Source organism: Malania oleifera, chromosome 4, assembly GCF_029873635.1.
Source record: "Malania oleifera isolate guangnan ecotype guangnan chromosome 4, ASM2987363v1, whole genome shotgun sequence".
NCBI lineage: Eukaryota > Viridiplantae > Streptophyta > Magnoliopsida > Santalales > Ximeniaceae > Malania > Malania oleifera.
Window position 1 is genome coordinate 90,720,330 of NC_080420.1, and position 16,961 is coordinate 90,737,290.

Here is a 16,961-nt window from a genome sequence, read left to right on the forward strand (position 1 = left end):
TTATAATCTTTCCACAAGGATCTGATACTATATACATATATACTATACTCTTTTTACTGTTTTCATTATGTTTCCAAAATAACCATAACACAATTAATCTGAACTGTAAATACTGTAATATCTGTAGCATCTTAATGCTATAACTGTATAATCTGTTTGTACTTTCTATCTGTGTAATTTGTCTGTATACTTTGAGTGTTATGGCATTTAGGAAAACAAAACATTCTGTAAATACTATGTATACTGATCTGAATAAATATTTGTGAAGCTATCTGAATAAAAACTGTATATGTACTTATATCTGTATATTCTGTATAACATCATATACTAGCAAAACTGTATAAAACTCTACATTAAATAATATCTACTCAGGCCACACATACTTTAGAATCTCATATTCTGTAAAAGCTACATAATAACTGGTATACATGCACATATGTAAAATTCCTATTAATATAATCAAATCTCCTAGCATAACATATTTCCCTTACCTAGTTTTTGAAAAGCCCCTACAATACTCTGGCCCTACACCCGCAGGGTTCTCCACTCAACACCCTGAAAACAACATCCCCCAGAACAAAACATCAGTATTTTCCTACATACAACATTTCCTATAACTGCAGAGAAAGCATATTCTGAATAAAACACCTTACCCTGAATTTAGGATGAATTTCAAACCACTTCCACCGACGATCCGCTCTGGAAGAATTGCGGAGAACTTTTCCAGGATCGTCGTGGTGGCCTCAAATCTTCAATCCAGTGAGAAACGGGCCTGAAATCAAAGAGAGAAGGAGTGGGAGGCGTTTTAGAGAGAGAGAAAGGAAGATTTACACCAATTTTCTGCTGAAAAATCTAGGTTTTCACAATTTATAGCCCTGGATTCGTCGACAAGACACGTCATCTCATCAATGAGTCCTTTAAGAAGTTCGTCGACGAACCTTCTCTCCTCGTCGACAAATTTCAGACCTCCACAAACCCCCTCTCGGTATTTTATTGTCAAAGAAACTTGTCCTCATCGACGAGCTCCTTTTATATTCTCGTCGATGAATCCCCTGTGTTCGTCGACGAGAACCCTTCTAATTTTTCGGGTTATTACACGAAGAGTTTGCCCCACCTTAGCATAAAATATTCTGCTAGCATAAATACTTGATAATACCATAATACATTGTTAGTTTTGGTGCAATCCCAAGAGGGGGGTGAATTGGGTATTTAAAAATTATCACCTAGGTCAATTGGTTTAACTGTAGTATAACACAACCTAGGGTCAGTCTATGCGATCAATAAATAAACATACACGTGCAATAAAAGTAAAGTGTGAAAAAGTAAACAATACACGCAATATGTTATCGTTCAGCCAAATTGCCTATGTCCCCGCCTTGGCCACACCAGCATAAGGATTCCACTACTACTCACTTAACGGGTGGAGCGGTACCGATTACAACCAAGTCAATTCAAGGGGTTGACCTCAACCAACACGTCTTACCAGGATGGCGCACCTAACTTTTCTAACCGGGTCTAAGCCAATCCGGGACTATTCAACAAGGTTGGTCTCTCTCTTTAGGCCCACGCCTGGAATACAACAAATGATTTGAAATTTTTGTACACGGATATATGCTTCTTCACAAGCAAATATGTACACTAGTATAGCTCAAACAATATTGCAAGCACGTATGATATGTAAATATGCTCAATGCTCTAATGTGTGCTACACACTCAATCAAGTATAGATTATCAATCTAGATCTAGAGTGTATATCAAAGCCAGATTTGAATCACAATATGTGAATAACACAAGATCAGATCTGAGTTTCAAAATGCTAGCAAGTTGATTCAAAGTTTGCATTCAAACACTCCTTATGCTTAGTACATTGAGAATATCTTGTTGAGTTTGTTTGAATCAACTTGCGAGCATATTTGAAACTCTAATATGATCTTGTGTTATTCACATATTGTGTTTCAAATCTTGTTTTGATATACACTCTAGATCTAGACTGATAAACTATACTTGATTGAGTGTGTAGCACACATTAGAGCACTAAGCATATTTACATATCATACGCGTTTGCAATATTGCTTGAGCTATACTGGCGTAAATATTTGCATGTGAAGAAACGTATTTCCATGTAGGGTTGTGTAATTATAGTTGTTCGGGCGATCGAACTTCCTCTTAGGCGCCCAATTTGCGCTGATATATATGGAATTCCGTGAAAAACAACTCATTTTTCATCCATTCTTGAGAGATTCCTTACATTTTCCCACCTTTTAGCCTAGTACCTTTTAAGAAATTTTTTATGGCTAGGGATCATAGACGTGCTGCTGTTGGCATTCCACTTGAGCAGTGGTTCCCTACACTCGGCAGACGAATTAAATATGATAGGGTTTTTCGTCTTAAAGATCCAATTTTAGGAAAAATCCTAGACATAGAGTTTATGCAAGCCCACTTCAATAACATCCTGGACATGTTTCGGTACCAAGGGTGGTACGAGTTCATCGCCTTCCAGCCCATAGGGTTGTATCCTCTGCTCGTCGAATTGTTCTACGCCAATCTTGCACAAGATGGGCAGGGCTACTACTCTAGGGTACTCGAGACTGACCTCCACTTTGATGACTCCTATCTGGTGGAGACATTTCAAGTCCAGCATGCGACTTTATCTGTCATGATTCATCCTCCACCTGGATTAGTGAGTAGGATTTCATGGTAAGCACCTTCGTCAATCTTGTTATGACGAATCCTGTAGCTGACTTGACACACACACCCAACTACATATCACTAACTTTGGAGGCAAAAGTGGAACGCCACCTAATTTCATATAATATACTGCCAAAGTCAGGATCTAGGGACGACGTATCTTATTTAGACTGCTTTGTGATATGGTGCCTATTCACAAAAAAGAAGTTAGATCTCCCCAAGTTGATCCTATGATGGATGTTTCTTAAGATTATTGGAAAAAGGATCATATTGCCTTACGGTGGTATCTTGTCTAGACTATTTGTTAGGGAGAGGGTTACCAGGACTACATTTGCCACCATCAAGAAGTTAGGCCCTTTGACGTTTTCAATTCAACCACTTTGAAGTTAATGGGATACGAGCTCATTGGCAACATGTGGTTGCCCACTGCTTTTGCGAGAGGCCTAGGAGCTTAGGAGATCTCGTAGGAGCTACCCCATGCGCCGTCTAACGCCGAGACCATGGCAACCATCACTGACCTCTTTACATCATTTCAGGAGTTCAGGACCTCCATGACAGAGTAGGCATCTTCCTCTCATGCTAGCCTTGACTCACTTTATAGCGAGTTCTCTGAATTCCAGTCCGATGTGCGGGCTAACTTTCATATTCTCGGTGAGCGATTGTGAGAGATGAATGACGAGAATGTTGGGGAGGATCAGATGGAGACGAGTGGTGAGGAGGATGATAATCATGATACCTAGTGATGCACTGTGGGGATCGTTTTTTTCATATCCCAGCTCTTATCTGATCTATTTTATGCTTTATTTACATACACTTTCATCTGGTCTGTAATAACTTTAGAACAACTTTTATTTCTTTTTGTTTTACTGAACACACTCACCACACACACACACAGATACTATCTTGTGGTGATTATATTTTGGCTTATGTTCATATATATATCTGATAGTATTCAGGCTTGCATGATTTTTTGTGCTTACATGACTATATTACTGAAAGCATATTTGTGTTGAAAGCCTCCTACATGGCAGATGCAGTGATTGAGAATTGTCTGCTGGTAGATTTAGGTTCTCACATGCCTTAAACTCTTGAGATACTGTTTGTTTGAGGATCGTTTTTGTGCAGGTTAATTTTGGGAAATGTCCTATTTACAGCCAGCATGTTGCCGAATTTTCTATAGAAATTTGCCCAAAAGGTTGAAATGACCTTTAAAATTGAAAACTTTGTGTGCATATGAAATTTGATCTTGGATTTTAAATATTTACACTTAGCTCATTTACTTTAAAAATAAAAATAAAATTTGAATGCTCTGGAGCAGGCTATGCGTACATATTTAAAATGCTTTGAAATTGACAGGTTCTTATGGATAAATCACATTTTCAAACAAAATGCTGCCAAATTTTTTTCAAAATTACTACACATAACTCTATATCGTTTCTAAGTGATAAACTTCTTAAAACTTGAAGTTGTGCTTCTAAAATAATATTTGAATTATACTCAAGTTGATTTATAAAGAAAATGTATATTCTTAGGGGGAGTCGCTTAAACTTAAAATCATTAGGCTATGAGAAAATAAATATGTATTTTGCTTTCATTTTTATATCCTTTGGAAAATACATTAATAATTGGTATCAATGTGCACATTTTGGTAAATCTTTGTTTGATATCATGTTCATTTCAAAACCACATGTCTTTATAACTATTGGTATTTTAACAGTTAGTATCTCCTCTACCACGTAGTTATAACAATTGGTATCAGGACCACATGTTTTCATTATACTATACCTTATGGGATTACATGTTTGTTTTGGCAACCAAAGATGATTATGATAAAATTAATATTAAAATATTTTTGAAAGGATGAGTGAAAGCCAAATGAAAAATCAATATTGATCCTTGCATAATCATCCTTGGGGGGGGGGGGGGGGGGATAAAACATTAAGATTGTTAATGTGCTGCATGATATTATTACTTCTTTGATGCACATTCTGTTTGAGTTAATTGATTAATATGCTATATTCTGCTCATTGAAACTTCAAACAGGTCACTTAGGTTCAAAGTTATGATTGGGAATGGTCTACTTTCAAATGACATGCTGCCAATTTTTTTTTAAATCTTCCCAATATACCTCTTGTATCTAAATGATGTTCTTTGCCTTCATGCTTGATTGCTTAACCCTTTTTGCTGTTGCCAAGAGGGGGAGAAGAGGAAAAATTGGGTACATTGGCTAAATTCAAATTTTAATTACCCACTAATAAATCATTTAATTTGAGCTTAAATTGTCTTTATGCATAAAGTCAGGGGGAGCCTTTCTTAGTTGTACCCACTTTTGCATAAAGTATTTGTCATCATCAAAAAGAGGGAGAATGTTGACTTGATAGGTCACACCCATTTTTGATCATGACAAATACTCTTGGTACTGATGATTGTATTAAGGCTTGCATGCAGGTTCACCTTTTGCGCACTTTCGGACTAAAAGACATACCATAATTGCGTACGGTGTTCGTGCCAAAGAATGAAGAAACTTTGTATTGTACTTGTATTTAATCTTTCTTTTCTTCATTATGGGATGTAATTATTATGGATTGTACACTCCCGCGGCTTGTAATAATTTGCATCATGCATGGTAGGTAGGTATGCTCATAACGGACCCTAGTTGGACTTTGGGTACCTACATTTAGTACACAAGTCCCCAACATCACTCTTTATATCAAGGGAATCAATTCAGGCTAAAAATGAACTTAATAGAAAATATTGAGAGGGTTCGGGCGACCGAACCCATGCCATGTAAAACAACTCGGATGACCGAACAAGTCAATATATTGACTTGGTGTTCGGGCACCCAAACCACTTTTGAGCGTATCTCCCTTGGGCACTTGAAACTGTGTTAGGTTCCTTTTCAACAAGCCAGACGCCCAAACGATCACGTTCAAAATGGGCTCGGGTGACCAAATTGGTTAGTGCAGTTAACCAAATTTGGAACCGAGCACTCGAACTAACGAACAAATGCTACTTACTTTTGTTCAGCTGACCAACCATTTCTTCAGGCACTCGAACCATTAAAAATTGGATTTTTGATTGAGTCTGTTCAGGAACCCGAACCTCAGGCTAGGCATCCGAACCTCGCGGGTTAAAATATTTTTTATCAATTTTTTAATGGGGTAACTGGGTTAATTTTATTAATGACTTTTGAAACAAATTTAATTATTCTCATTGTGTCCCCAAAGGTCAAAAAATCCTCCTTACCTAATTAGCAAGGATTAGCATTATGATTAAGGCCAAAATTCTCTCAACTTCTAAAACCCTATTTTAGCTTATATTACTCCCAAACACTCATACACTCCATATTTCTTGACCTTTCAAGTGCTGTGAGTATTTCTAAACGAATTGTGCTTAGTCTTACTAGCTAATACTCTCATTTGGTGCTTTGTTTGACTGATTTTATTTAAGAGTATAGCCTTAATTTCTTCCACCGATTTTACTTGATAAATCTTGTATGGGAATACTTAAAAGGTTGTGGCTCTTGCATTGTTATTGCAAGATACCTAAACGTATATTTTTGTGTGCAAAAATCCTTTTCAAAAGCTAGTTTTTTAAACACTCCATTGAGCTTTGTATATTGAAATATCTTGTTGAGTTTGTTTGAATCAACTTGCTCAGCATATTTGAAACCCTAATCCGATCTTGTGTTTTTCACTTATTGTCTTTCAAATCTTGCTTAGATACACACTTTAGATCTTGATTGATTATCATACTTGATTGAGTGTTTAGCACACATTAGAATACTAAGCATATTTACATATCATATGTGCTTGCAATATTGCTTGAGCTATACCTGTGTACATATATGCTTGTGAAGAAGCGTATTTCTGTGTACAAATTTTATACACATTGGTTGTATTCTAGGAACAGGCTTGAAGAGGGAGACTAACCTTGTTGAATAGTCCCGGACTGACTTAGACCCGGTTAGGAAAGTTAGGTGCGCCATCCTGGTAAGACGTGTTGGTTGAGGTCAGTCCCTTGAATTGACCTGGTTGTAGCCGGTGCCGCTCCATCCGTTAAGTAAGCAGTAGTGGAATCCTTGTGCTGGTATAGTCAAGGCGGGGATGTAGGCAATTTGCTGAACCTCGTTAACATAGTGCGTGTATTGTTTACTTTTCCGCACTTTACTTTTTTTGCACATGTATGATTGCGTAGACTGACCCTAGGTTGTGTAATACTGCTATTTAACCAACTGACCTAGGCGATAATTTTTAAATACCCAATTCATCCCCCTCTTGGGATTGCACCAAAGCTAACACATTTCATATTTCATATCCATTTCTTTCACATTTCCATTTCATTCATTTTCATTTCATTCATTCGTGCTATAAATTCGTTTAGATGTACATTAGTCAGTCTACATAAATATGCGCAAAAATCTGCTGACACAACTCCTTTTAGCTGTCATCAATTAGTCTACAGCTCCTTTTAGCTGTCATTGCATACATGGTTGCATTATCAAACACAAACAACATAGTCCTTATACATTTCATTATCATTGCATTTCTTATATAGTCTGCATCTCATACATATAACATATGTTCAAACAGCATTACTTTCTACTCATGCCACACATTTTAGTAGTAAAATTCATACGTTGCTTGTAAAATAAGCCAACCAACATTTAATGTTTATATAATAAAATATACCTTCATTTCTTACACAATTATTCTGAAAATATCTTTCACTTTCATTAATTCATTTTCACATATACGTAGCTAAATAAGCAGCTCTAAGTTCAGAAAATATAATTCATATGGTTGATATTTTTTACTCACATGAAACATATATACATATATAACACAATCCATTTCCATTTTATATATATAAAAACCTGATTTAATATATAAATTTCCCCCTTACCTGAATCCTTGAACTATACCAACAGGTATCCCAAACTGACGCCTGTGATGCTCACCCGGACTCTGGTTCAAAAACCCTAGTTTAATTAAATAAACCCCAAATAAGCTATTATTTCTACATTTTCTCAACTTATAAACCTTAAATAAACTTATAAAAACCTAAAACTGAGAATCCAGGCCCTTACCTTAACTTAGGAGCGTTCCCCAAAAAGCCTAGTTTAAGAAACTGATCCGCTAGATATGTAAAAATCTTCCATAGAACACCGTAGCGACTTCCGTTTAGCGATTAGGGCTGAATCCGAACCGGATTCTTAGAGAGAAGGGAGAGGAATCATTTAGAGAGAGAAAAACTGAAGGAAAATAAGTTTCCTTCGCAAAGAAGCTTCCCCAATCATTCTTATACTTGACTTTGCCACATGGACTCGTCGACGAACCACTGAAGAACACTCACGACAAGGCCGTGAGCTCATCGATGAGTTTCAGAATAGTCAAAATCCTCTTGGTTAATCCTCATTGACGAGACATATATACTCGGCGACGAGTTTTTGAAGATCTCTCCTCGACGAGAAAATCTTGCTCGTCGACGAGCACCTGTTTGCACCCTTTTTAACATTCCTTTTCCCTTTTCTTCTAAACTTTTCTTTTTCCCTCTTTTCCTTTATTCCTTATTTATCCTTTTCATCCATTATTTTTCCTCATTATTTTATCATTAAAATTTTCTGGGTCATTACACACACACACACAACAATGACCTTCCTTAAAATAGGTGTCGATAAGGGTGCTAGTTCACTGATCTCCCTTAGATTGATTGGTCCATCACCTTTACACACAAATGTTCTCCCAAACCCTTATTCTTTGTGCCATAGACCTCTTAGAGTATTTTCCTTTGTTTTCCTTCTTAAAAAATATAAAGGAGGCAAATCCACTTTTTTAATCTTGTATATCCTATTAGAGTCTCTGTCCATCCTTTTGACTTTCCATTTTAGGGGAATCACCATGTAACGTTCCATTCATTGGCATATCCCCCGGACTGAAATCCGATGTCGATAGTATTTTTCCTTGGTTACTATTGAATTATTATGGTATGTTTGCTTGGATATGCTTTATACTCTATGTTTTTATTTTGAATATGGATAGTGGCATGGTTTATATATTCCTTAAATGGTTGTTGTATTGGTTGATATCAATTCTTTAATTCTTGTCCATTCTTTGATTTTTTTGACAACCTTTTAAATCTAATTGTTGAACATTATAAGTCTAGTGAATAGTTCGATAGACGCATCTATTGGAAAGTCTAAGGTATCTAACTTATGTTTCTACTTCCTCACACTTTTTGTTGACAACATAAACTAGGGGGAGTCCTATATTGATTTGTTCTTTCTTCTATAGAATTTTGTTTAAATGGTTTGTCACTATCAAAAAGGGGGATATTGTTGAATAATTTGTGTACTTGTTTAATTTGATATATTTCAATTAGTTTAGTCTTGATGATCTCCAAAACTTGATAGTGTATGTCTTTAAATTATCACTTTATATGAAATTGAACTTATATGTTCTCCATTTTGCTATTAGATTCTTTGTTAGATGATCAATCAAAGCATATAATGCATGGTTGCATGGCTTCCATACTAATTTTTGATTTGCATACTATAGGTCATTCAATTGATGCATGTATTGAATTGCTTAATGGCTCTACTAATTATATATTGAAGCGTTTACCAAAATTTTCTCTTCAAATATTATATTTGTACTTCATTTCCCTTTATCAACAAAGACTTTTTGTGTATTGATCGAATCAATCATATCTTGGATTTTATCTCACTTGAACGAAAATAATTTTGAATATAAAGCCTAAATTATCTAAGCTTGACAAAGTTTTCAATTTAATCTATCTGTTTTGAAACAAATTCCAAAGTTATGTAAACAAAGGGAATGAACTCTCTCACAAATCTCTCTCTTTCCACCAAAGAAGTTTTCTTAACCTGTAGTTTACCTTTCAACCCCACATGAATTTCAATTTGAATATAGCATTTACTATATAATTTATTGTGAATTGATCCTATGCTAAATTTAATTTTGTTTCTTGTAAAAGAATAGTTTCCTTTTTCTCTGTGCATATAGGAAGCCACAAGACACAACAAAACATGTGCAAAGAAAAAGCTCATTGTACTTAATTGAAAGGAAAGAAAAGGATTTTGAGTGCTTAAAGTTAGATTAAGTGATTTTGTCCTCTTGAGAGAATTCTTGCTTGACTGCTACAATCTACTTGTTGATCTTTGATTGACAAGAACTTATGCTTCATTTGGTTATTATTATTATTTTTTATCAATAGGCCACAAGTACTTACTTTCACTAAATCAACCAAGTTTTTTTTTTTTTTTTATCTCATTTTTGGTTTGATAAATTAAAGGGGTGGAGATATATGTTCTAAGTATTGTATTATCTTTGTCTCATTTATCCCTTGATAAGTGTGGATAGGTTGATCCATTGATTGTGTGTTTGATTTATGTTTAGCTTTTTAAGCCATTTGTCGCCAATTAGCCCGTTCAATTGTATACCGGAGATTATTTTTGTTTTTGTTTTTTGTTTTTTTTACTTGGGTGAATGTTATCTGTTTTCATATGCTAAATTTGTTTTTATTTAATTATTACGAAAAAACATTTGAACATCCAATTCATCCCCTTCCTTGGGTCCACTAATCGGACTAACATTACTATAATGTAAACGTTTATTAATGAGAACATTATCAAAGATTTAGTGGCCCAAACCATTTTAAAGTTAGTGGAAGAGAGTAAGGCTCACCAATTCAGGTGGACAATGGTTTACAATGGACAAAAACATGGAAATTGAATTTTTATTCCTCAAACTAATGATCTAAAGAAGGCCTTGTTGCAAGCTATCTTTTAGAACTTGGATTGGATGAACTATGCTTAATCAAAATTGGTTATCAAATTCGTTCAACTTCTTGGAACCGGTAATTATGCGAATAGAATTGATCTTGTATGAATTTTCCCGAACCAAGGTCGAAGGCAAATCAACCTAGGACCTACGGGAAAAATAAATTCACATTGAAGATGCTAATGCTTGGAGTCAAGCCCAAGACCCAAAAGGAGATATGATAGGGGCTTTTCGTTGTACCACTTGCAATAGTTTTATATTTACTTATGGAGTAAATAATATGTGCGACAATACTGTGTAAGCACACTAGGACACGCAGACACACACAATGATAACCCTTACACCAACTTCAATATATTCTTGTTTTGGCCAAAAATAGTGTAGAAAATTGTAATAAAGTTTATAAACATATGAAAATTTCAATTAGATGGTGGTTAGTGATTGTTTTTGGCCCAATTGGCAAATATATGTGATTTTAATTAACTTATGGGATTTATATAATATTATTTTTAAATAATGTTAATACATATAGTATATTAAGTACATACAAATAATATATATTTTTATGTCGTGCTAACAACATTGGTTCGAGCATCAATGTGACCCTAGCCTGATTGACCTTTTGGCTTCAACAAGCTGGCATCATTATGGGTTTTAACACCATGGTTGTGAGAGTATGATAATATCATATAGATGGATGGCAACAAACCTTGGCACTGTTGATTAAAGGGTATAATAAGTCATGCATGATGTCGCAACGTCCTGGGAGCGAGGTGCCCCGAGAGGTGAGGGGGATAAAACTGTGACTTTTGAAAATTTTATAATTTGGAGTCACCACTAACCTATTTTATTTGGTGCGGTTAGAACACCTAATTACTACTCAAAAAGTAGTCGATTTGCATATACTAGAATTGAGATTGGGAGTTCGATTATGCTAAGGGAAGATATTCGCACTGTTGGTCTAGGTGTGCGTCTAGAGGGGGGATAAATAGACATTTTTCGAGGACAATAAGTATTGCTACAAAATAAAACTTTGGCAAGACGCAAGTGAAGAATACCACAATAAATAACAAAGCAAATAATCACAACAAATAACAAGATGAGAGAGAGAGAGAGAGAGAGAGAGAGAGAGAGAGAGAGAGAGAAGCTCAACACAACGATTTGACGTGGTTCGGCTCTAAGCCTACGTCCACGCCTTAGCACCAAGTCAAGAATTCCAAAATCCACTAAGTAATCCCCTTCAAGGCGGGGAAGCTTTTACAACACAGGTACAAAACCCAGCTACTAACCAATAGCTAACAACCACGGTGTTCACCAAGAATCACTTTAACGAAAGCTCACCAAGAACCTTCAAGAGTCACACTCAACAAAGGATGTAGGGATTTCAGGATGGTGCTCCTTCTCGAGTTGATGATACAAATAAAACCTCACACTACTCTCCTTTAGCAACTGATATACAACTAAGAATAAACAGCAAGAGAGCTTGAGCAAGTAAGAGCTAAAATGAATGCTTCACTAATTATCTCAACAAATAAATACTTCAATTAATTGTACAATGAATGCTAAAGGGTCATATTAAAAGCCAAAGGGACGAACTAGCCATTGGGTAGCCGTTGGGCATTTATTGAGACAAGACAAATCGAAAACTTAAACACATTAAATACAGTCTACCTCTACAAGAAACTGTCAATGGTTTTCTTCAGCTTTTCCAAACCATTGATGGTTTTTTGGGCTCTTCCCAAACCGTCAACGGTTTTCCATAGGTCAGGCCCTGTTCCAAAATACCATCTATGCACTTGATTTGTTCCATATTCGTTGGGTGCTTAACAATTGTTTAAACAAAAAAGGGACCAAGTTTATGAGATATTAAAACCCTAAATTTGTTAAAAACTAGTCCTTACAAAATTTGTTTAAGTATGGGATATCTTGTAAAATTTTGTTTAAAGACTTATTAAGTTTGTTAAAGATATCCTATGAACTAACATATAGATGCACTTGCTCAACTCTTGCTAAGTATTCTTACCAATATTATGCTACAAGAGTTACAGGAATGTCCTACCTCACACACAACCCATTATACAAATAAAACATCATCAAGTCTTCGGTTGGTTGTGCCTTGAGCATTCCTCGTGTATGCTTTTGCTAATTGCTTCATCAAGGTTCGTTTGATCCTTATGCTTGCTTTAGTGTCCACCTGTTTATCTGAACTGAACTTGAGGAAAAATATTAGCTAACCTAAGAATCACTAATGGGTTGTTATTATCAAAACAAGATCGAATGAAGAACCTTAGCCACTAGGGCTAACATTTTCCCCCTTCTTGATGATGGCAAACCATTAGTGTTCTTTTGATTAAAAAAATTGCTCCCCCTCAAAACATGCATACATGTTTGAAGAATTAATGTAACAATTCCTCCCCCTTAATGTGTGCACTATATGATCATCATATCATAGTTTATTTTAAATGAACCAAACAAAATTTCGGCAGCATACCGTAAGTAAATAGACCATTTCCCATAAAATCCTGATTGATTTAAGTACAACATGTCAAAAAGTCCAACATAAGAAATTCAGTATGTCCCACCACAAGCAAATCAGTAGTATGAGTCTGTCTAATAGTTCAACATTAATTCCAACAAAAACTAGTATTTTCATCAATCAAGCAAGATGAATATAACCAACAATTCAGTATGAAGGTCAAACGATGCTTAACATGTCCAAACAAAGAGTGAAAGATCATTTAAGCACAACGGAATCCATAGAAGAGCATGTACCATGCTCAACAATGCATCAAGTCAACTAATGAATAAATAACACATTTCAGTGCAAAAACATACATGTGTTAACCAGTGTTTAATTTTAGTCAGCATTGCAAAGATACAACACCACAATTTCTTTCCAAAGAAAATACCAAAAAAGAGATTACCACCATTCTTACCACCTTTCAAAAAAGGATTACCAAAAGGCTTACCACCATTCTTTTCTCCCTCTTTTACCATCATTAAAAAGTAGTGAGAGGTGCCTAGGGGTTGTGGCGAAGATGCTCAAGAATTGTAGCTAGACTAGAATTGACGTGAGCCATATGAGCCTCTTGAGCCTGCTAGGGGAGTCAAAATGAGAGTGGTGTTTGTGTCCGCTAGAGTGGAGTTTATGGAGTCAAAGCAAGCATGATATCTGAGGTCCATTCTTTCTAGGCACTTCATAACGGACTTATGTGGTGGCTCAAGATCCTCGAGTATGTCCATAAAGATGTTAGGGTCCTTCGGCAGCTGCTGCTTCTTCAGCCATTTCTTCATGGACCTCAAGAATGGGCGCTTGTTGTTGCCCTTGTTTTATACATAGTGAGGTTTGTGCATCCTTTACAATATGCATATGTCGCAAGGTAGCTTTCGAATATTTATCTTTTGGTCTAGGAAATTCCTATTTAGAACCTATGACTTGTACATCATAATGGTAGAATATGGCTGTAAGGAGACGACCATAGGGTAGACATCCATTCTTTTTGCATAGGTTAGCATCCATGACGTGCACCAGAAGAGATGGCAGATCAATCCTTAGATTGTACCATACACAACACATCACAAAAATATCAGCCATGGTCGTTGTGTCACGTCCACCATGCCTAGGGATGACGTTATAGGTGATCATATGATGCAGGACCCAAAAGTCTATAGTTAGGTCCTTGGCTTTTGGTTTAGCTACCGCCGGTATCTGAGGATTTCCAGTCACTAACTTTAATGCATCATGAGGGTCGAATCATGCACTATGCATTTTCTAGCCTTTTCTTGGGAGTCTGGTAATGTCATAGCGGTCACATTTGAGTATTTCACAAAAGGTCTCACCATCTATAGAAATTTCCTCACCCCTTCCCATTGAATGTGCAGGTTCCTCGGGGGTGCCTACAACAAAATTGGCATAAAATTATTTTACCAGTTCAGGGAATATAGACTCATCATAAGCCATCAAAAATTCCCAACCAATTTTCCTAAATTTAGTAATGAACATGGGAAGGTGCATTTGAGGAAAGGTGTTGTGACTTATAGGTATTGCCAACGAGCTTCTTGGGAGGAGAAGAGGTGCTGCCAATCCTCAGAACCCTTCTTTATATGTTCCTTAGACTTAAGAGAGGAATCAGATTCCTTAGATGGTGAAGATGAGCTTCTGGGAGGTGGAGAGGGTGAGGGTTCATAAGCAGTTACCTTGGCCTTCTCCCTTGACGAGCTTGCTTCACCGTGAGCAGGCTTGGGAGCCATGGGGAATGATGATTAACCACAGGCAAAGGAGAGGAGAGAGTTCGAAGAGGGTTTCTAGGAGAACATAACAGAACATAAAGGGTGAGGGTGTAAAAATTTAAGATTTGAATGACTTAAAGACTTCTCGGTGAGTTAAAAACCGTCAATGATTTTTCAAGGTGCCCTGAAACCGTCGATGATTTGGTTCTGTACCAAACCATCTTCCCTTTTTGGCTAAATGATCAAACATCTTTACAATTTTAAGAGATATCTTGAGGAGTACACATGCCTAGTTCATGACTAATTTTGCAAAATATCTCCTCATTAAGGGGTTTCATTAAGATATCAGCTAATTGGTTTTCAGTATGCACATATACTAATTCAACATCGCCCTTTTGTACGTGGTCTCGAATGAAATGGTGCTGGATTTCAATATGCTTAGTCCTAGAGTGCAAGCACGGGTTTTTAGATATGTTGATGGTATTGGTATTGTCACAATGGATTGGTGTACAATTTATCAAAATTTTAAAGTTCTCGAGTTGTTGCTTCATATATAATGCTTGAGCGCAACAACTACCGACTGCAATGTATTCAACCTCGGTGGTTGAGAGTGCAAAGAAGGTTTATTTCTTGCAAAGCCATGATACAAAAGAGTGTCCAAGGAAGTGACACGTTCCACTAGTATTCTTCCTATCGGTTTTGCACCCCCCATAGTCAGCATCAGAATAGCAGGTGAGATCAAATGGAGCATTCTTAGGGTAAAAGAGCCCTAAGTCATGTGTTCTGCTAGGTACCTAAAAATTCTCTTAACGACATTTAGATGTGACTCTTTGGGACATGATGGACCTTCAATCCAGCGATGGCTACCAATTGTAAACTTTGCCGCCATGACCGTTCAGTTGTCAACTCGAAAGTGGGAACGTGTGCCTCTAGATTCTCGAGGTTAATTCTCAGGTGTTGACGCATGGCCATGATAAGTTGAGCATAGGGGATGAAGGGTCGTCTCAACTCCTTAGGGGGTTGTCCACGGGTAGGCTTAGGTGGCGGCCTTTTTTGCTTTGGGTGTTTCACATTCCTCAGACAAAAATTAGTCATTTCGTCTAATATGAACTGAGGTACATTCAACTGCATTCCATTATGTACTGCATATAGCGCCTGCAGATGAATGCCGCACCGCTCAAAATGATGCCCCAAGGCGCAGATGTTACCCTGAAGAATTAAGTCCCAAAGAAGCAAATAATCAGGTAGTCTGCTTTGGGTTGTACATATGGCACGTACCATGTTACCACCATCATAATATTGATCATAGAACATTTGGTGGATGATATGATGCACGTCGGCAAAGTCCAATGCCTCCCATGGTGTGTCGTTAGTTTTAGCATGTGACCAAACCCTATCAATTAGGGTGGAAGTAAGCTCAATCCCAATGTGATGGACAGTCGTGGACCACACCCCAGTTGTCGAGTCATGCTGCATATTTTGATAAAATCCTCGAATCAGTGCTGGATGACACGAGGTTGTTGGGGGGTCATATAATGGTCGAATTTCCTCATTTCGACGATATCGATGCAGCATCTTTTCTTTTCGTGGGCTCGGGTCTCATCTAATTTGAATGTGTACATTGGGCGGAAGTTGTAATCGTCTAGAGTCATTCTTTGAAGGTTCCGCCTTTCGCGGTTCTTTTCGGGCTCTGGTCGGGGTCGTGATGACTGTCCTCTTACTGCTGTTGGGGTATTTGGAAGATGCTCTGACTCCAACGACGTTGTGTCACGTAGTTTAGTAGGGATCCTTCGCCTCTTGCTGGGGGCCGGAGATGATTGGGGTTGATTGGAGGCAACCCTAGATTTGGGATGACAAGGCATTCTTGTGTTATGGGTGGGGCAACGATAGATGATGAGGGGGAATGCAGAAAGGGGTAGAAAGGATGTGAAACCACATACCCAGACCTTAAGCGTTGCCGAAGAGATGGTGTGTCCAAGTGGGAGTGTCGCCGATGCTATAACTTCTCCGGAGTGGTTGTTGGAGGAACGCTGATGAGCAATGGAAGTCGGCGAAGCATGGACGACAAAAGGGGTGATGAAGATCGACTGGGATGGTGGACTGTGGGGGTCGAACGATTACGAGGGAAACTTATTTTCAAAACGACTTTTTATACCACAAGGACCAAGTCGCACCGAATTCTCACATGGTCTCGCTTGGTCGCTCGCTTCCATTGTGACGCCCCGAACCCGCCAAGTAGGA